The 22,451-nt window shown below is 40.4% G+C and overlaps 1 protein-coding gene across 6 annotated transcripts in view; it reads left to right on the forward strand.

Annotated features, from left to right (window-relative positions):
• ORC4 (origin recognition complex subunit 4) overlaps positions 1-22,451 on the forward strand; it is a 58,317-nt gene that overhangs the window by 734 nt on the left and 35,132 nt on the right. For 2 of the 6 annotated variants that reach the window (XM_055123571.1, XM_055123588.1), the window contains exon 1: positions 205-351. The exons of 2 other annotated variants lie outside the window; for them this stretch is intronic. The gene's annotated coding sequence lies outside the window, so the exon portion shown is untranslated. Of the gene's footprint in view, positions 1-204; positions 352-22,451 lie in introns of those variants that run through there. 2 more of the 6 variants (XM_055123597.1, XM_055123594.1) reach the window with 1 other exon arrangement.

The following is a 22,451-nucleotide window of genomic DNA, read 5'->3' on the forward strand; positions in this document are numbered from 1 at the left end:
CGCCGGGGCGCTCGCGACCCGGAAGACATTGTAGCATGGGTCAGAGGGGCGGGGCCGGAGGCCGAGAGGTGGAGGAGGAGGAAGTCGCTGCTCGTCCACACCCCCCCCGGACCCCGCCTTCTTCCTCAGGGAAAGTGGAGGAACGGAAGTGGGCGTCGACGGAGGCCAAGGGAGGTCACGTGCGGGCGGGGGGCGGGGCCGAGGCGGGGGGGGTGGGGGCGGCCGTGCGCGCGCGGAGCTTGCCGGGAGCGGGCGAGTGCGCTGGGCTGCGGCAGGTGAAGCCCGAGGGTTGCGCGGCGCCGGCGTCCAGTGAGGGGATTCCCGCGGGCTCCACTTTCTCGCTCTGCCCCGGTAGGTGCAGGCGTCGTTTGTTCGTTGTTTTGTTTTGTTTTTTGTAATCGCTAACGTCAGTGTCTGACCGGAGGCCGGGAGCCTCCGCGACCGAGAGCCCTGACGGGGAGGATGGAAGGCTGAGGCGGCCGGGAAGGAGGAACCGAGGGGCGGGTGGGCTCACAGGCTGGTCGCGGCCGAGCAGGCCAGGACTTGAGGGGCAGCTGCTCACCTCCGGCTGCTTGGCAAGCCTCCCGCGCGGCGAACCCCAGGAGTCCGGGGGGTGGGGTGGCGACTGCCCGGAGACGCTGTGGGACGCCGCGTGACGGCTCTGCCGCGAGCCTCCCGCAGAGCGTCCTGGTGGCCTCCTCGTTCGCCGGGAGCCGGAGACCCGCCTCGGAGACACGAGCTCCCGGTGTGGCTCTGGCCGCGGCGCGCGTTCGGGCTGCCGGGACCGTCGCGCGTCCCGCGAGCTTCGCGGGAATTCTGGGCGGGTTCGGAAAGGACAGGCGGGAAGCCTGGGGAGAGTCTCCTCGGTGCCGCCAGCGCCGGCGCGCGTGCTGGTCGCCGCCGAGAAAGCGGAGGGCAGGGGTCTTGCTTGTGTGTTTGGAGGGGGCTTCCCATTGCTCTTGCAAGTTTCTTTGGTGTCGGGTTTTGAGGCTTTCGTTTGTCAAGCGCTGCCCTGTGCCTGCCTCCTCTCCTCCCAGCCAAGCTCTGCGCGGGCTGAGTTGGCCCAGAGCACGCCACCAGGTGCGACCACTTCCCCCCAACCCCCTCCGGAAAAGAAAAAAAAAGACAAAAGTCAAGAAAACAAATGCGAGCTGCGTGGTTTTGCTGAAATTAGTGTTTTTCTCTGCAACTCGGAATTCGGAATGTTTGAGACAGGGCTTGTGAGTTTTAAAAACATTTTAGTCAAATTGCACTTTTCTTTTTCATCCTCTCTCCGTACCGGGTTAAGTGAAAACCATTGCAGTCTCTGGATTTCCTTCTTGTCGAGGCACTTGTAAAGATAGACACCGAGGTGTGCTTACTCTTTAGGTCAGGAGTCAAAAATTGGGGCTGGAGCAATACCACAGCGGGTTGGGCGTTTGCCTTGCATGGGGCCGACCCGGGTTCGATTCCCAGCCTCCTATATGGTCCCCTGAGCACCGCCAAGAGCAATTCATGAGTGCAGAGCCAGGAGTAACCCCTGTGCATCGCTGGGTGTGACCCAAAAAGAAAAAAAAAAGTCAAAAATTTAAATTACTCTTTATTGTGTTGGTCTTATGTAATTCTGAATAGGCCCTTTAGGGTACTCTACCAGGTGAATTTAATACTTTTTTTGTTGGTTTGTTTTTGTTTGGGGGCCGCACTCGTCTGTGCTGAGGGGTTACTCCTGAATGTGCAACATAGGGACCACTTCTGGCTCTCTCCGGGGACCATCTGGGTCCGCCACATGCGAGGCAGATACCTTACCTGCTGTTCTATCTCTCCAGCCCCTGAAATCAATACTTTCTTTTCTTCGTTTTACTTCTCAAATGTTTTGCCCCTTGATATTACTTTGCGTCATTGCCTAGAGCCCATTCTTTTCAGTAGTGTAATAACCATGTCAGGTGGGATAAAAACTAGACTCCCTGTGCCTGGATAAAAATTTTACCTCCATTTCATTCCCTTATTGCCATTTACTAAATTGATTTGTAATTTAAATTCAGGGTGACAGATTGGTTACCACAACTAACCAATACAGTTGCCTCAAACTACCTGTAACTGAAATGTGACTAACAGTTTCAAGAAATTAAATTTAAACTTGTAAATAGTGCTTATTTGAATGTGAAAATTGGTACTTGATTCATTTCTTGGAATACTTTTAATTATGTGTAGGACAATCACTATATATACTTGTATACATACAAGTATATATATATACAGCTAACTTTTTTGTGTATATGTTTGCCTTGCAAAGGATCAAACCCAGATCCCAAGCATGTAAGGCTTGCTTTTTACCGAGATATATCCTGTGCCCCAACTCAGTTTTATACAAATGAAGATTGATGACAATTTAACATTCCAATTCTCACATTCATTAAATGTCAAGCACCAGATTCGACACTTAGTATTAAAATAGTGTATAGTGGGGCTGGAGCAGTCGCATAACAGGTTGGGCATTTGCCTTCACACGGCCAATTCAGGTTCGATTCCCAGCATCCCATATGGTCCTCCGTGCCCCGCCAGGAGTAATACCTGAGTGCATGAGCCAGGAGTAACCCCTGAGCATCACTGGGTATGATCCAAAAAGCAAAAAAAAAAAAAAAAATGTATAGTATCTCATCTTCATTGTGATTAACATGTTTCCTTTACAAATTTCATCTTGTTCTACTTCAGTAAAATTCATAATATTTAATAAAGATTTTAATTGGGTGTGTACACATCTATTGGACAGCTCTCTTCAGCACTGCTGAGTTACATATTCCTGTATGCTTACCACTTCGAACTTCATTTTTCATACCGTCTTTTTGAGGGAGGGGGCAGTTGTAGGGGACACACCTGGCAATGCTCAGGAGTTACTGCTGGCTCTGTATTCAGGGATCACTTCTGGCAGTGTTCTGGGGGCACGTGGAATCCTGGGAATGGGCCACCTATGAGGCAAGCACCTTACCCCACTATACTATTTCTCCGGTCTAATTTCTTCATGCATTCTGACTATTCTTTGAGAATCTTTTCTCTTTGGCTTAAGTTCGCTCATTAAGTGTTCCTTAGTACAGATCTGCTGGTGTCTAAATTTTTACTTGCCTTTATGATGTTTTTGTTTCATGTTCAACCTCGACTGTTTGTGGAGTTACTAAGCTAATACTAAGAATTTTAGGTTTTTAGTATCTTGATTAAATGTTCCATTGTCTGGGTTTTTGGTTTGTCTGGATTTTTTTCTTTTTATGACTTCCATTGTTTATTTTGAAAAATCAGTTATCAGTCTAATTGTTTCCAGTTTGAACGAAATTTATATTTAAAAAAAATTCTTTGTGAAATTTTCTGCTATTCTTTATATTTTTATGTGGAACTCTTTTTCTACCTTTTCCTTCTCTCTTGGATGATGATGTATATTGCTGTGACTGATGTCCCCCTCTCCGCACCAAGGAGGTCACACATCTTTGTAGTACCCAGCCATTTATTTTGTTTTGATGCTTGCTGCAGGCCTTCACAAACCTTAAGTGGCCATACTCACACTTGGCTGCAGTGCACCATTAGGTCAGATCACAGACAGAAGATCAACCAGGCATAAATTGCAAAACTATGAGAATTGCCCTTGTTGCTCCCTATCACCAGTAATCAAACCCATGGCCTTGAAGTTGTCTCATTTTAGCCACTGAGCCATATCACAGCACCCTGCGTGAAATTATTTTTACTATTCTGGCCCCTTGTCATTCTTGAATTGATTAATTTGTGTAAAGAAATGTTTGTCTATGTCCATTTTTACTATTTTTATTTACCATCTATTTAAAATCTTGGCATTCACAGATAACTTTTTGTCTCTGACTTTAAATTCTAGCTTCTAAACTTTTGGCAGGGGGTCTGTTTTTGCTGGCTCGTGGTGTGTTTTTTCCTTAAGTACTGTATGCTGGCTATTTGAAGTACAGAAAATTGTGAGTTGATCCTCAGGTAGTATCTTTCTGAAATATGTATATATCCCTAAGAAAGATTTCCTAGATGTGCTGCTAGTTTCGGGTCATTTAAGTTCAAGACTTGGGATGCTTTCTAGTATGCTCTAAATTTAATCAAGACTTCCAGATATGTTCTTTCTATTTTACTATCTGTTCTCCATTACTTCCTCACCCTTTTTTTCTTTCTTGAGATTTCATTATATTTCTGCTTCTAGCCAAAATTGTCTGTTTTATTTTGCTATGTTAGTTTATAATTTAAAAGTTCACAGTGGCTCTTACAATATGCAAGTTAATGTTTTCAAGCATTTTTGTATTTCAGTGTTAACAATTTAAAATGTAAATGCTTGAAATAGCAACTACTTCTCTGTGGCTTTTTAAAGGCAACTCATATATTCTTGTCATAGGCAGGCTAGATTTTCCCAGAATATTACGCATCAGTGTTGTGCTGTGGTGCCCAAAATGATCGGGCCTTTATCATGTAAAACTTTAGTGGCAGATTTTAGGTATTTGCAGATAATATATAATAACTTTTACAGTCCTTTATTATCTCTCCAATGTCAGTTTATGCAGTTTTTTGTGGTGCTTCCAAACGCTTCTCTTATACCAAGTATTTTAAAATATGGTAATACCAAGTGACTTATAGGAATGTACACTTTACACTGAATGTCTTCTTTACACACACACACACACACATATATATATACATATATAATACAAAGTTTACTTTGGGGGGAAAGTTGTCTGTAACTTTAATTAGATATTATACTCCTGAAATTTAATTTTCTCCCTTAAAACAATTTTTTTCTTGTCCTTTGTCTCACACTTTCTGGGAAAGTTGCTTAATTAAACCTTTGTGGCTTCATTTCTCTCATGCTTTTTTATGATCTGTACATTTTTTATGATTTCCTGATATTTCTCCTCCTGTGATAATTAAAGTTTCATTTTGAGGTTTATTTCTCCTCGATTACTCTATTTTCCCCTATTACACCTTTTTTCTTTTCAAATTTAGAGGCTTTACACAGCCACCTGATTATTCTTCATTGAGTGTCAAAATGTATGTTAGGAACATTAGAAAGTTATTTTAGGTTTCGAACTTGATGGGTTTGCTTTTGATGTCTTTCATTGGAAAAATTTGACTGGGGCGTTTTTGTTTTGTTTGTTTCGTTTCAATTACAACATTAATTTCATTTGGTATTTGGAAGAATTTTTCTTATTTAGAGAAGTCTTTTCAAACTTTTTGTCTCTGAAGTAATTGGTTCCCAGCTACGGCAGTGTAATACCATCTTTTTCCAGTACATTAGGTAATGTCTACAGATAAATGTTCCCAAACTTGTTTGGCCTACTGTCCCCTTTTCAGGAGTGATAAAAGCACTGCCACCCCAGAAATCTACCTTCTTTAAGCAAACAAACAGAAAGCATTCCTACAATTGTGCCAGAGACCACTGCCACTCCCAACCACCCATCATCCATTGCCATCAGAGGGGGTATGTGCATATGCAGTATTACCCACTTTGGGGAACACTATTTACAGACATACTGTATTAAAAGTAGGTCTTATTGAAAACTAGTGGGTAAAAACAATAGGTGCTGTTGAACATCTACAGTAGACAGGATCAAGAACAATGAGTTTTTAAGAAGTTCCTGTCCTGAGAAACCCTCCTCCAAGTTAGAAACCTGACTGCTTTCACTTCTCAGAGAGTTTAAGAATCTCAACTTTCAGTTGTTTGATCTGGGATACCTTTGCCAAGCTCCATGCCTTGTGTCCCCTTCTAGATTACTTTCAACCTATTATGTCCAGGTGGGGTTGGGGTGGAATAAACTCCTCCAGTTAGTTGTGATACTGCCGGTTTTCTGGAGATGCTTTGTCAATGAATTCTAGCCTAGCAAAACACTGGTTGTTGTTATTAAGTGACTGATATTCTTGTTGATTCTATTTGTACAAGATTGGCTGATAAAACTGGAATGATGTGCCCATTTAAAAAAATATATGTATTTAAATAAGAGAATATGGAAATTATGTGCTAGGGAATAGATAAAATGTGGAATCAGCACCTTCCCAATATTTTATTTTTCTTCCCTTTCCAATTCTGCAAGCAACTTTTGGGGTTGCCAGTTTTTACTAATTTAATCTAATTCTTCTCATTTCCTTCCTTACCCACAGTAAAAATGGCAGTCTTCTTTGTTTTCCTTGATTACTATAAATAACTAATTAGTATAAAAACTAAGATGCAGGTACAATCTTAGTTAAAGTTCTAAGTGTGTGGGCTGGACAGATAGTACAAGAGGCGTTTGTCTTTAGATCATTAATAACTACTGATACAATTGAATTACTGTCTATTGCATTAATTTGCTATTTTCTCTTTTGCCCTTAATCTTTCTTTTTTCCTTTTTGTATTTTTTGGTCCTCCATTCACTCTCTCTCCCTTCTCTGAACATTATATGTCATTTGGTTTTGTAGAATTTGGTGTATGAATAATGTTGCTAAATAATGTTTTAGTCAATAATGGACTGCATGTCCCACTGTGGTTCCTGTTACACAGCCCTGGAGTGTAGTAGGCTCTGACACTTTGGTTTGGTAATCCATGCTATAATGTTAGAACTACACAGTTGCCTCATGGTGTGTTCAGAACATAGCCCATCCTTGTTAAATGACATATGACAGTATAAATGTATGCAATACAAATCTACTTTAACATTACTTGCACTGTATCATTTTTCAAGAGATAGGGAGGAGGAGGATGTAGAGGGCAATGGGAGGAATGGAAAAAAAAAAACATTTTAAGTAGATCAGAAAGGACAGAGCAATAGGAGTATTTTCCTTGGGTATTTTCCCCAGGTTCATTAGACTTGGAGTCTTTACCCAAGAGCATGTCTTTTGTTTTGTTTTGTTTTGTTTTGTTTTGCTGGGGGGTGACAGTGGGGAGAGGTCATACCTAGCAATATTCAAGGGTCATTCCTCCTGTTTCTGCACTAAGGAATTACTCCTGGCAGTGCTTGGAGGGACCATATAGGGGCCAGGGATTGAACCCAGGTCAGGTTCAATCAAGGTAAATACCCTACATGTTATACTGTTGTTTTGGGTGTTTCTTGGTTTTCTGGTTTTGTTTTAAAAGCTTTTGAAAGAGAGATTGTTGTTAATATACTTGAATTCAAGGTGATTTTTTAAAAATTTTTTTAAAAAAATTTATAAAGTAGTTCACAATATTTTATTACATTTAATATTCAGACACCAATCCCACCACCATTACACCTTTCCACCACCGTATTTGGGATGTTTCCATCCCGAACCCCAAGTCCTGCCCCAAAGCTGAAACGAAATAATATATTTTGTATTGTTTATTATGAAAAACCACTGAAAATGCTCCATAAAAGTTTCCTTAGAGGGAAGAGTGTGAAGATTGTTGTATTTAATCAAGGGGCCATTAGCCCTTCTATAAGAGATCACTAACATGTTATTAAAAAGTTGAGCCTTGTGTGTGTATATATATATGTAAAATAAATATTTCCCTCTAAGATTGGCTGCCTCCTACTTTGAACCCCATCAAATGCAGTGCGGTACTCTTGGAGTATTGGTAGGGTGTGTGGTATGAAAGTGGCGCGTGGCCGCAAATGCAGCTGTGTGGTCCAAAAATAGATTCACTCCTGGGTGAGTTTCGGCCCAAGTTTGTGGAGAGGCCATGAGCATGGCGGAGCTTGAGTTCTAGAGGTTTTGGGCTGCAGGGGCTGAGTCTCTTGGCGCGGGGAGGGGTCTCACCCGCCCCACTCCAGGGTGCCCCGAATGAAACAGCCTGGCGGGTCCAGTGGCATGGTTATGGCAAGTGTCATGTTATGTTCCCTTCTGGGAGAAAAGGACATGTGATTCTGGACATGTGATTTTGGATAATCTGGCCCATGACCAGATTATCTAGGCCAGCCAGAGGTGGCTCATGGGTGTGACTGCTGAGTTGCCAGAGATGGGGGATACAGGCAGAGGATCTCTGTTCCACTCGTGAGTGAGGCTCTGCCCTAGTGTGTGGAGAGCGGCCATGAGCATGGCAGCGGTTAAATTCTGGAGGTTTTTGGCTGCGCGGGCTGTCCCTTAGAATAGGGAGAGGTCTCACCCGACCCCTTTGGGGCACCCCTAATGAAACAGCCTGGACTTCTTTCTACTCAACTTGAAGCAAGAAAATATTTTCCTCTAATTTTCCCTGATAAACTAGTGGGATTTTTCAGGGAAAAAAACTTTGAAAAGTTTAGATTTCCCCTTTAAGACTGACGGGGGGGTGGGGGGAAGGGTGGCATTGAGGAGGTTAGGGGATTGTTGATTTTGGCTTTGCTCTGGGCTTAGTCCCGGATCTACACAGATATCACTCCTTGTGGGCATGGGGAATCCTATATGGTGCTGGGGATTGAACTTAGATCTGCCACATGCAGGGAAAGTGCTATGCTTTTAAGGGTTCCCTCTTGGAATTTTTAACTCCTCATCTGCACTGAACGTTTGTCAGTTTGTCAGGTATTTTTAATTTTTTTAATTTGTGGAGATGGACCCAGTGCCATTTCTGTTTCAGTAAGCTGTGATTGTCTATGGCTGAGTTACTCCAATTCAGGAGGAAACCATTTGTCTTATAACATCATTCTTTTATGGATATGAGGAAACTTACTCTTTTTCATTCCGTTTATCTTCTTGTTATGAGGACAACTCTTTAACCTCTAAATGTCTTACCTGTAGGACGAGAAAAATTTTCCATGAAAAGAGTATGTGTGACTTGAGAAAAAGAGGTTGGGGAAGAGGGGAATTCCTCGTGCTCAGGGAGTCCTAGTCCACTCCTGGCACATTCTTCACTGGGTGCAGTTCAGTGTTCAGATCTGAGGATGTAGTGCCACTGAAGGAAGGCCTGCAATGCTAGGGTCACAACTAGTAATACCCAGCTCTGCGTGGGGAATATGTGGTCCAGCTGGGGTCAAGTGCCTGTAACCCATATGCTACTTCCTCAACTCCTGCATGCTAATTTTTATTTAAAACTTAAGATCAGTCAAAACTCTAGTAAATTTGTTTGGTTTTTTTAGAAAATACCTTATTTTTCCTTTGTATAAGTACTACTTTATTAAATATCCTCAGAGCTAAGTATTTGTGAATGCCTGTGATAATTTCTTTCTTTTTAAAATTTTGGGGGTAAGAGGGAGGCAGATTTTGGTTCATACCAGGGCTTACCCTGGGGACCATGTGGTACTGGTGACGAAACTGAAGTTAACCACATGCACAGGCAAGTGCCCTGAATCCTGTGCTTTTCTCTGGCCCTTGTGGTTATTTCTTTTTGTTTTTTGTTTTTTGTTTTTCTCTTTTATTGATCTAAGTTTTGATTATTTTATTTGCCTTTGTGTTGTAACAAACAATATAAAATAAATTTGTACCTGCTAAAGGGGCAGATTGTAGTGGTAACTAGGAAACTGGGGACATTGCGGGAGGAAAGGTCACACTGATGGTGAGATTGGTGTTGCAGAATTTAATGCCTGAAACAACTGAACAACTTGGTAAATCAAAGTATTATACTTAAAAAAAATTAAAGATCTAGAAGCTGTTATATAGCTAAGAAAGCCAAGAGTGTTTTCTGATATAGAGTACCTAGGTGTCTTTGATATGCTAAAAATGCCCATCTCTAAGAAAAAAATATATTGGCTGCTGAACCAGTGTCAATTTATTATGGAGTCTTATGGGGTTTTCTTTTTTCTAAAAAAAAAAATAGTTTTTGAAGGAACAGGTATTTTTTGTTTGGGGCTCATATTTGTTTATTTATATTTGGATGAAATCAGTTGCCTTCAGCCTTAACCGCATCAAAAGTGGTGTGCTATTCGGTGCATCAGTGAAGTATAGTATGACATTTTATGCAGCTGAAAATGCAACTGCACGCTCCAGGGATTCTAAAATTTTAAGTAGGGTGGTACAACTACTGAGTTTGAACGCTTTATTTGGCTAGGGCTTCAGTGACCACTTCAGTCTCAACAGGATCGAAGGCCTTCTTTAAATCAATGAACGTTAGACAAGGCGGCATTTTGAACTCTCTTGAAACTTCAATGAGCTTGGTCACCATGTGGATATGGTCGATTGCGCTGAATCCTTTTCGGAACCCGGTTTGCTCACATGGTTGTCCTTCGTCTAGTGTTCTGCCATTCTATTCAGGATGACTCGAGTGAACAAAGTTGTAGACGACAGGGAACAGGCAGATGGGGCGATAGTTGCCGATGTCATGGATGTCTCCCTTCTTGTACAACAGAACGGTCCTACTGGTTTTCCATTGGGACGGAACCTTGCATATGGACAGATAGCATGTAAATAGCCGAGCCAGTGTATTGACGAGTACTGGCGGCAGACTTCTTCAGGTGTTCGGGTCTGACCTTGTCTGGACCGGGTGCTGTATGGTATGTGTCTTTACTGATGAAATGGCATGTGGATTTCAGAACGGTGGGTGTTGGGAATGACATATCCATCCTTCGGAATTGGGTATGTGGGCAGGTGGACATGGCTGTCGAAGAGATCCGCGTAGAAGTCATGAATAATCCTCTCCATTGCCCTTCTGGAAGATGTGATAGTTCCATCAGGACGTTGGAGGTTAGTCATCTTGGGTCTTGTAGTTGGCAAAGGACAGGCGAGCATTACGAATACTTTTCCCAGTTTCTGCTGGAAGTGCCAACACTGCTGCTCTTCTCTCTGAGGTCTTCCTTTATTGCTTCTCTGCACAGCTTTGCAAGCTCAGACATTAGCTTGTGATTGCCTGAGGCTCGTGCCAAACCACGATGGTGAGTGAGCTTGAGAGTTTCCGAAGACAAGCATCTGTGGCTTTCCTTCTCTTGGCATTCCTCGCTCAGTCATGGAGGTGCGGAACCAGCCGATCATGTTCCTCGTTGATGTCAACGACGGCATCTTCCTACGTTGCCACAATAGTGCCAAAGAGCTCCCAGTTGGTGGTCATTCTGGGAGTTCTCTTCTTAAACTTTAACTTTTCAGTCCCTTCTCCCTGCTCTGTGAAGTAGAATTTTGCATGAAGGAGACAGTGGTCCGATCCCATTTGGAATTTTGGGACAACAGCAACATCAGTCAGGCAAAATCTTCGATTGAATATGATGTGGTCAGTTTCGTTGTGGAACTGCCCACTGGGAGACTCCCATGTCCAGCGTTTAGATTTGGCCTTCTGGAACTTGGAGTTACCATGAACAGTCTTGGTCAACATATGAACTCAGACAGTCTCTCACCTTGTTCGTTTCATTCTAGGCCATGGGTCCCAATATGGAGTTCTTCAGGCGACCTTCTCAGTCCTATCTTGGCATTAAAATTAACAATGCGCTTGTAGAAGGTGTGGTCTTTATAGAACTTCTCCAGCTCCATGTAGAACTTCTCAATTTCTTCTTCATCGTAGTTGGATGTTGGTGCGTAGATGATGAAGATAGACATCCAGATCCTCCTTGAGCTGTATTACAGATTCACCACCAGGACCTCACCATTCTACAAGGAAGTGATCATTGATGTAAAGAGAGGGATTCGGCAGAGCGATACCATTTCACCAAAACTCTGCAGTGCCACCCTTAAGAACGTCATGCGACGACTGGAATGGGAAGGAATGGGATTGAAATAGACGGTCGGCAAGTACACCACCTCTGCTTCGCTGATGACATTGTTCTAATAACACCAAACATTAGCCAAGCAGCACAAATGCTTGCCGACTTAGACCAGAAGTGTGGAAAGGTCGGACTGCAGCAGAATCTCACCAAAAGAATGTTCATAAAAAATGAACTAGTCCCTGACGTTCCATTTGCTCTCAACAGAACAAACATCTCCAAATCAGCAGCTATGTGTACCTGGGTCGAGAACTCAACCTGAGGAGTGACTTGGCACCAGAACTGTGCTGGAGGAAGGGAGCATCGTGGAATGCCTTCAAAAGTGTCAAAGAAGTGGTTAAGAGAACGAAGAACTTCTGGCTCCAGGCACATCTTTTCAACTCCAACGTTCTTCCTGCACTAATATACGCCTCGGAGACCTGGGCCTTATGAAAACAGGATGAGAACACTATTCGGGTCTCCCAAAGAGAACTCGAAAGAGCTGTGCTTGGAGTATATCACGTTTCACTCAAGTGAGAGAAGGAATCCGGAGTTCTGACCTGACCTCCACCAGTGATCAAGAATCAGGGACGCTGTCTCGTTTGCCAAGGCGTCAAAAATCAGATGGGTCAAACACATAATTTAGAGATGACTGCTGGACTAGAGCTGTTACCGACTGGATTCCACGGGACATTGAAAGATCGAGTGGCCACCCACCTACAAGATGGTCAGACTTCTTCGTCAAAACCCTGAACAAACCGTTTGAGACTTCGTGTTCCTGGAGCAAACAGATTCCATTTGGCTACACTGGCACGCGACAGGGACGAATGGAGATGTTACTGGCCCCACTCGAGCAAATCAAAGATCAACGGGATGACAAGTTATACAACTAGAGATGGCTTTAGATTCTGGAAGAATCTCTGCAGCTTGTGGCTCTCTTCTGAGATTTGTTTATTATGCGTCCGATTATTTCTTTTTGTTTTATTATGTTTCGTTGATGCCTGGATCTCAACCAGGTTTCCTACCTGACTTACTGCTGAGACACATCCCTGGTTCATTTCTTTTGAGTAAATATGAAATATAAATTACAGCACAAAATTTGAGCTTCTAGTAATATGTATTTGTGCCGTTGCTGTATGCTATTTCTGTTAACTACAATCTTACCAATCCTAAAATCATGGGTATTCCAAAAGTAGTACCTTACTTAATCCTTTTTGTTTAGTTTTAATAACAACAACTGCATTTTATAATGAGGTTACTTTTGTTATTCTTGAGTTACTTCTTTTAATGGCAGAATGTTGCTTAATTTGCCACTTGATAGTTAATAAAGCAGCAGAATGTGAAGTTGAGTAGTATTTTATTTTGTATATATGCCAGTTTCTTTATCCAGTCTTCCATTCTTCAACAATTTGGATTATTTCTAGATTTTAGTCATTATGAGTAGTGCTGCATATGTTTTTCCTACGTAGTTTTTGGATTATTAAGGTAAGTGCCAAGAAGTGGAATTGCTGGATTCGATAATAGATCAATTCCTGTTTTTTTGAATATTGTCCATGCTATTTCCCAAGAAGGTTGAACCAGTCAGTATTCCTACCAGAAGTGGTAGTTCTACTTCTGCAGTTCCTGCCCGACCCCACCCATACCCACCAGCACTGGTTGTTTTATTTTATTTTATTTTATTTTATTTTATTTTATTTCTTACCATGTGGAAGGTTACCTTGTTCTCAGGGTTATGTCAGTTATACAATACTCAAACACCCTTCCCTTCACCAGTGCCCATATTCCATCACCAACCACCCCAGTATACCTCCCGCCCCCTCCCTTCCCCCAGTCCCCGCCCTTGTAAGTGATAAGTTTCACTTTGTTTATGCTTTATCTTAATTACATTCCATGTTTCAACACATAACTCACTATTGTTGCTGGAGTTTCCCCCCCCCAAAAAAAAAAAAGACTACTGCCAAGGAAGCATTTGATAGTTTTCCATTGCTGAGAATGTAGAGATATTAAGTCCCGCTGTTTGTTACATAACTTTTCTCTTTTTTCCCCCTCTTCCCGTGCCACCAAGTTCATGCCTGCTTAGTAATCCTCATAGTATGATTGACACCACGCTGCCTGACAAAGGGGAAAAACCGAGAAATATGGTTATTTCCCGTCATCAGCTGGCGTGGGGCTATGGCTTAGTTGATAGTCTAGCAGCATCTCTGCAAGCAGTTTCTGGAACCAAAAGTAGTGCACTGGTCTCGGCCCTGGCTTGAGACTCCACCAGCATCCCGATGTTCCATGTACATAATAATTTTTTTCCCTTATATCCCGTTCCCACGCCACCAGGTTCGTGCCTGCTTAATGGACATCATAATATGGCTAACACCACGCCGCATTTCTTCCCGAGATAGAAGGATATTTCTTCTCTTCAGCCGGTGTGGGGTTATGGCTTAGTTCAGTCTAGAGAGATGGCTACCACTTTAATTGCCTTCAATATTTCAACAAAAGACTTACTATTCTTGTTAGGATTTTCCCCCAAAGTCTGACCCAATTGAAAAGGAACCATTTCATATTGCTGATGATTAGATGACATTAGGTTGCGCAGCCGCGCAGTTTTGGGTTTCTTATAAAGTCCAGGGAAAATTCTGCCAGAAATTACATCACTGCAAACTTTTACCCCTTTATGGTGCTCATAAGATGGAAAAACCTAGAGAGAGATACCCTTCTCTGCTGTCACAGCCTGGCGTAAACTCTCAGTTCACATTCTGGAAGTATTTCAGTGGGCTGCTGGTGTCCAAGTTCTTTTGGGCTCTTCGTTCATGCTCGAGCGGCAACAGCAGCGGCGAAAGGGGAGCACTGGTTGTTTTATTCTCTGTGATTTGTGCCAGTCTCACTGGTGAAACATCTCGTTGTTTTGTTTGGGGTTTCCTTGATAATAAGTAATGCAGAGCATTTTTCCACGTATCTTTGTCTATCTATATGTCTTCTTTGAAGTTTCTGTTCGCTTCCATTTTTTGATGGGGTGATGGGATTTTTTTCTTATAAATTTCTGTCAGTGCTTTATATATCTTGCATATCAGCTCTTTGTCATAAGTGATGTGCAAATATACTCTCCCAGTCTGTAGGGTGTCTTTATTCTGGTCATCAATTCTTTTGTGGTACAGAAACTTATTAAGTTTCCTGTTGTCCCAGTTTTTTTTTTCTTTGCTTCTGTTTTCTTGGCCAATGGCATTGAAAAATTGAAGCATGCCTCTAGGTTCAATGTCATGAAGGGTTCTACCCAAGTCTTTCTCAGTATGATTTATGGATTTAGGTCTGATATCAAGGTCTTCGATCCATTTTGCTGTGACTCTTATTTATGGTGTTAGAAAGGGGTGTGGTCGTTTAAGAGACTAGTTTTCCCAAGCACCATCTGTTAAAGAGGCTTTTTTCTTAATTGTCATTTCACTTACTACATACAATTCATTTACAAAGTACTCCTGAGGACTTGTCTGTGTTGCTCACTGAACACAGTTTACATTAGACAAAAATTAGTAAATGAAAAATATTGCCATTTTCTGTAGTGATTCGTTAAAAAGGTAGATTATTTCATGGTGCTTTGAAACATTGTAATAAAAGTTTAAGGAAACCATAGTTTTAACCTGTCACTGTCATCCCATTGCTCATCGATTTGTTCGAGCAGGCACCAGTAACGTCTCTCATTGAGAGACTTATTGTTACTGTTTTGGGCATATCCAATATGCACGGGTAGCTTGCCAGGCTCTGCTATGCAGGCGCGATACACTCGGTAGCTTGCCGAGCTCTCCCAGAGGGGCGGAGGAATGGAACACGGGTCGGCCGTGTGAAAGGCAAATGCCCAACCGCTGTGCTATCACTCCAGCCCCAATTTTAATCTAGAGTACTTTCATTATATAGCTGAAGTACTTGAATCATTTATTCTGTTTAACCCACTAATTGTTATTTTCCTTAGATTGAAAGTGGAAAAATAATAATATATATGTGTAAACAATGTGTTATGTATATAAATTTGTGTGTATAAATATGACAAGTTGTTTTAAATGTTAAATATTATATAGCAAATTATGTAATCGGGATTCTTTTTTTTAAGTGCATGTGTGTACTCAGAACATTAAGATTATCTGAATTTAGCAAAAATGTAGGAATTTCTGTATTTAGACAGTAACCTGAGAGATAGTTATTTAAAAAAAAAAAAGCCTAAGAGTAAATAAAGAAGATTTTTGGATAGTGATATAACTCCAATGTTAAAATATATACCTTGCATACAAGACCCTGATTTTGATTCCTGTCATTACATTCCCTCCCCACCACATTGCTAGGTATTGGCATTGATCACCAAGACTCCTCCATCTAGAGTTGTCTTGTCCCATAACTCCAGCTTGGTGCCAAGTGTGTCCCTCCAAACAGTAGCAATTAGATTATGGCCTTTTTTTTATACTTCATGTTTCAATTTTATACAGTATTGATTACCTTTCTGCCATGAAAATAATGGGAAATTTACTTGCTTTGCATAATTATTTTCCTTATATAATTTTACATTATCCAGATTTATGTGTTTACAATTGGCCTGCAACTATAATTTCATTGTTGTTTAGTTTTAATTATTTTGGGGGAATCCAAAGCTCACCATCACATGTGTGTGCTGAAACATGCTTTAATTGTTCTCAGTTTCATGCTATAGTGCCCCATCCCTGGACTTTATTCACTCTATTTATTGAGTACTAGTTTGATAAGGGTATACCTACTACTTTATATGTGAATTAAAGTTTTACTCAAGTTTTTAAACTTAGAAATCTATAAATATTATTCTGTTGTATTTCAACATTTTTGTTTTTTGTTTGGGGGCTACATTCGGCAGTGTTTAGGGGTTACTCCTGGCTCTGTACTCAGAAATTACTCCTGGAAGTGCTCAGAAAACCATATAGGATGCCAGGAGTCAAACTCAGGTTCTCATGTGTAAGGCAAGTACCCTGCCTGCTGCACAGTTTCTTCAACTCTCCAATTTATCTGTGTTTTCCTTATGTTGCCTGTGCCTTTTGGTGCCATCATATATACTTTAGATAACAGTAGAAGAATGATACTGCTCGGCTGTTATAGTCTTCTCTGCTCTTTTTTGCATATGGTATTATCTTATCCTATCCTTTTTTTCTTTCACCTAGTCATACCCAGTTACAGTGAGAATAAACTAAGTTGTTATTAGACAACTTCATTGTTATGCAATTGGTAAAGTGTAATAACCCAAGTCTACATGGCATTACCTTTTGGTATCACCATCATCTCTGCAGTCCATCATTAACTAAGATGTTGTGAAGCAAGCCATAACTGTATGTGGGTCTGGAGTGAGTGTTTTGTATTTTGAAGAAAATGACATCTACTTCTTTTTAATCCATGTAGAATTTCAGTACTTATATTTACTACTTAATAGGAAGTAGCTGTCATTTTGCTGTTTTTCATGTCTTAAAAATTTTTATTTCTCACTTCCTGCATTGCTCTTTTGCATTAGGATTGTTGTATTTGTGGTTGAGATTTGGGGTATGGGGAAATATTTAAATTCCTTTTTCATTTCCTTTTGTATAGGTAATTTTTTTGTTGACAGGATTACTTTTAACATAAAATTAAAACACTCATTCAGATTTATCGTTGCCTGTGTTACTTCAGTAATGTTTAAAAATCTTTTTTTAACTCCTCTCACCTTTCAGTTTTTAGTTTCTTTTTAAATTGTTTGCCCCAAAATGGGAACTGTCTTAGTGTTCGTTTCTCAAATTATGCAGAACAAAATAATGGAGTTATAAAGTAGCTTTCAGAATTGACTCACGTACTTATTATTGAGATCTTATTTTTTCATCTGATGTTGACGCCAATGTCCTTTCATTTTACCTTGCAGGTTTTTCCTTTGGCATTTTTCAAAGGGTAGTCAACTCCTAACAAACTCCCTCAGCGTTTGTTTATCTGGGAATTTTAAAATTCTCTATCATTCTTAAAGGACAAATTTGTTGGGTGACAGTTCTTGGTTGACATTTTTCAGCAGTGTTTTGAAAATATTGGCACACTTCTTGCAAATGTTTTGATCTGAACTCTCACTAGGACCACAGCCTGCAGTGGTGCTGAGCAGCTCCATGATGATGAAGTCTAAAACTTAATTGGGGATCCTGCATATGTGAAGTGCTCTTTTTCCTGCTGCTTTCATGATGGTCTTTTAAAAAATGATGATATACCTTTGTTTAGGTCTTTTTAAAATTCATCCTAGTTCTCTGAAGTAGGTCTCTTTTATTTTGTTTTGGTTTGAGGGTCACACCCAGCAGTGCTCAGAACTTGCTATGTACTTAGGGATCACTCTTGGCAGGCCCTACTGACCATATGGGGCATGGGGGTCAAACCCAGGTCAAATGTTTGCAAGGCAAGCTCCCTCTCTCCAATCCTGAAGCAGATCTTTTTGAGTTTATCTCCTAGTTCTTCTGCTTTTCTTAGATACTTATATTTATGCATTTCATCAAATGTGGGCAATTTCTGGCTTAAGATATTCTCTTGCCCATATGTCTTTACCCTTCTGAAACTCCCCAGGTCCTTTAATTGATCTATTTGATGATATCTCACCAGTTCCCTGGGCTTGCTTACTATCATTTTGCTTTCTCAGAATTATTTTCTTTTGCTATCCTGTGATTCATCTGCCTTCTCTAATCTGCTTTTCAATCTGTCCAGTAAAGATTTACCTCAGTTTCTATCCTTTTCAGCTCCAGAATTTATTTTTTATTTCCTTTTGGTTTTCTATCACATTGATTTTTCTCTGTCCACATATGCTTTACTTCAATGAGTATTTTTTAAAAACAGCCATTTTAAGATCTGATTAATAGGCCTCTAGGTCCTTTTATTTATCTTTTGGGTTTTTGTTTGGTTGGTTGGCTGTTTTGGCCCCACACCAAGTGGTGCTCAGGCCTCAGTCCTGATGTTGGTCAGCAGTCATATTTGGTGATGCTCAGATCATCTGTGGTGCCAAGGATCGAGCCAGGTTGCTGTGTATGAAGCAAGCACCTAGCTGTACTTTCTCTCTGCAGCCATCGTTATGTCCTTCCTTTTAAAAAAATTTCAGTTTATATTTGAGGATTGGGGGAGTTTGAACCATACCTGTGATTGCTCCAGGAGCTGTTCCTGGCTTTGTTTGGAGGATCACATGTTGTGGGAAGGATTAGAATCAGCATTAATTAATGGAGGACAGCACCTTACCTTGTGTGATGTCTTACCTTCTGTACTATCTCTTCTATACTTTCTATGTGTGGAAGGGGTATGTGTATGTGTGTGTACACAGAGAGAGAGAGAGAGAGAGAGAGAGAGAGAGAGAGAGGGAGAGAGGGAGAGAGGGAGAGAGGGAGGGGGAGGGGGAAGGGAGAGAGGATTAATGAACAGTTTGCCTTTATCTAAAAAGTGAATGTTGATTCTAACATTTTAGTAGCTCCAAAAGTCAATTTCCTCATTGTACAAGGTTAGTTAGGATTTTTTTTTTTCCTTTCATTTAGAGGCCACATCCAGGTGTGCTCAGGACTTGCTCCTGGCTCTGCACTCTGGGATCACTCTTACAGGGGCTCACTGGGACATATGGGGTGCCAACGATCAAATCTGGATTAGCTGGTGCAAAACAAGTGTCCTGCTCCCTGTATTATCTTTCCAGCCCAAGGTTTGATCACTAGACTGAGATTTCCCCCTTTTGTTTTTTTTGAATCACACCCAGGTGTGCTCAGGGCTTACTTGAGGCTTTGCACATGAAATTACTCCTGGCATTGCTTGGGGGACCATATGGGATGGGAATTAAAAGGGTTGAACCCAGGTCAACTGGCCAGGTCAACAAGGCAAGTGCCCTTCCTGCTGTATTATCTCTCCACCCCAAGCCTGAGATTTAAACTTAGGGTTTCTCTGGTCTTTTTAAGCATGTTCCTCTCCCTGAGCAGTTATGGTAATTTTCAGATTTCTTTCTTATATGCACATTTAAACACATTGTAAGTATCTGGCTCTGAAAGGGAGGGGAAAAGAGTATTGTCTTTTTAAAACCCCTAGAAGTTATTTTAGCAGAAAGAAGAGGTGAATGCAACAATGAAGGGAGGTAAAAAGCAGCAATCAGGACAGCGCACTGAGCCTCCAGAACTGGGTTACAGGGTCCTCTTGCCACTCCAAGAACAGAGGCATAGCTGTCTTATTTTTGGCTTTGTAATGTGAGATGGGTAACTGCTACTGTTCTCAGCTGAAATTGAAGAAAATGAGTAGCAATTTGCTTTTCAAGTCTTCCCTTGGAAATTACAAACTTTAATATGCCCCAGAATTTTGAAATTGAAATTGTTTTATCAGACAGATTCTGCTAGTCCAATTCTTTCTAGCAGTGGAGAAAGATTCTTAGTACTCTGCCATCTCTTCAAAATCCACCAAGAACACTTTTAGTTGCCTATGTCTCAGTTTTTGATTAGACATTACAAGCAAAGAAAATGTGATTCAGTTTGGCACAGTGAGCCATATTCACATGACTCCTTTTTTTCATAGATTCTATGAAAGCATGTATTGTTTTCTAATTAAAATAAAGGTTTACATTAAGAATACAGCCATCAAAAATACACAAATTATACAGATACACACTGAAAAATTATTCTGTCAGCCTTGAATATCTGGTTTGATTGTTTTGATACTTTTTCCCAGAATGCATTCAGCTGATATATTTTATTCCTTTAAATATAAGTAGTATTTTATTTATATAAAATTTAAAAACAATATGAAAGGGACAGAGAGATAGTATGTTGGGTAAGACGCTTGTCCTCCACATACCCAGATTCATGCCACACACTGCATTCATTATCTTCCCTTGTGCCTGGCCAGAAGTGATCTGCTGAGCAAAGGCAGGTGTATTACCCCCACCTACTCTCCCCACACCCCTGCAAAGGAAAAGAAGTAAAAAAATGACTATATGACTCAAGAATGTAAAAAATTTTTGGACATATGCTGAAAGATACCATTTTACTAATTTTTTTTCCTTAAGCATTTTAATAATTGGGGATATGATTCAGTGTAAAATTCATTTGTGATGCGCTGAGTTTTATGCCTGACACTGGAAAAAATATTTTTTTATCAAGCATTTACCTGGGTTTGTTTTCCCTTGATTGGTAATCTGAAAGACAATAATTAGAACTATTCTAAGGTGAAGAAATTAAACTGACTTTGTAAGTTGAGTAGAGGAGACTTTTATGGCACCGTGAATAGATAGAAAAATGTTTGACATCTGGCTGGATATTCAGCTATATGTATTTAATGAGTTGTTGACATAACATTTTTTTTTTCCTGGTTACTTAGAAGTTAAGAGGTTTTCCCTAAACAGTTCTTTAGTTGTTGGCCTAACAGTTAATTAAAAAAAAAAAATGTATTGCAAAGACAAAGTATAGTTAAATGTTCTGAATGGGAATTTGGAACCAAGTAAGGAACAATGAAAAAAAGAAAAGATTTTAACTCCATGTAGCCCCTGGCTAATATGTGTTTAAAATACAACATTCCAAGTATAGTTATGATAGTAATTAGCTTATGCTTTTCAATATTTTTCTTTTTGACATCTCTTTATATAGGTGAAAATTATATTAAAACTTAGGGGGTTTTATTTGGGGGGTCACACCCGACGATGCACAGGGGTCACTCCTGGCTCTGCACTCAGAAATTACCCCTGGCGGTGCTCAGGGGACCATATGGGATGCTGGGAATCAAACCAAGGTTGGCTGCATGCAAGGCAGATGCCCTATCCACTGTGCTATCGCTCCAGCCCCTAAAACTTAGTCTTAAGATTATTAATGTAGAAAATGTAGGTAGACTGTTCCAAGTAGGGAGCTTCAGGTAACACTATAATTACTATCATTTTTTTCACCCTTTGTCAGTGCAGGAATAAGTTTTTAATGGTCAGTATAGAATTTCTGATTTATAGTATTGGAATGGAATAATGAGCGTCTTCTCTGCATTTATATGCTTCTAATTTCATGAATGTGTTAAAACTGCATAGAATGACATCTAGTAGAAAAGTCAGAACTACATTGCTGCTCATTTAAGCCAGTTAGTGTAAAGGAGTGATTTCTAGGCCTCATGAAACAGCAGTCAATTAAGAAACAGTTTGGAGATTCCCCAAGGATTGTCTTTAGAGGAGATGATAATATTTGGGACGTGATATTGACTAATGTAGTCAGTTCTTTGTATATTTCTAATATAGCTTATGTATCCCTAAGTTTGCTGATACTGCTTTGTTTTATAAAAATGAGAAGTATGATATTTTAGAAATGTATAGTCCTGTTTTGGGAAGGATACATTCATTGGACATAACTTGATACGTACACTATATATGAGGGATTATAAATATAAGAAACATAAATAAGGTGACAACTGTCCTCCATTTTTTATTACTGTACTTCATGTTCCCTAACTTGATTAGTTTCAAATTGTAACTGTACTATTTGGTATATATTATTAGCTTTGACCAAAATCTGTTTGATTCTGTTCAAGTTATATAACCTTCCATTATCTTAAAATTTTAATGGGAAGTTATAATAGTAATTACCCTTTAAGGTTATTAGGAGTGAATAAATGTAAAGCACCTATAAGAATTCTTGCTACATAAGTAAATACTGTTTAAGATGTTATTATCTGACTAATAATACATACATATAGGGAATCAGTACTAAGACATTTAAGGTTTTGTTTTTTGAAGTTTGTGGTGCTGGTGATGAAACTCAGAGTGTCTCACCACATGCAGATATCCACTCTACTTCTAAGCCACAATCCCTGGCCACCATAGGTTATAATTTTTTATTAGTATATATATCATTGCTTGCTTTGATGGCGGAGGATCAGTATGCTTGAATATTTGCAGTTTTTAATACCATGCACTTGGAAATACAGTTAAAGTTTTTT

Source organism: Sorex araneus, chromosome 1, assembly GCF_027595985.1.
Source record: "Sorex araneus isolate mSorAra2 chromosome 1, mSorAra2.pri, whole genome shotgun sequence".
In the NCBI taxonomy this organism is placed as follows: domain Eukaryota; kingdom Metazoa; phylum Chordata; class Mammalia; order Eulipotyphla; family Soricidae; genus Sorex; species Sorex araneus.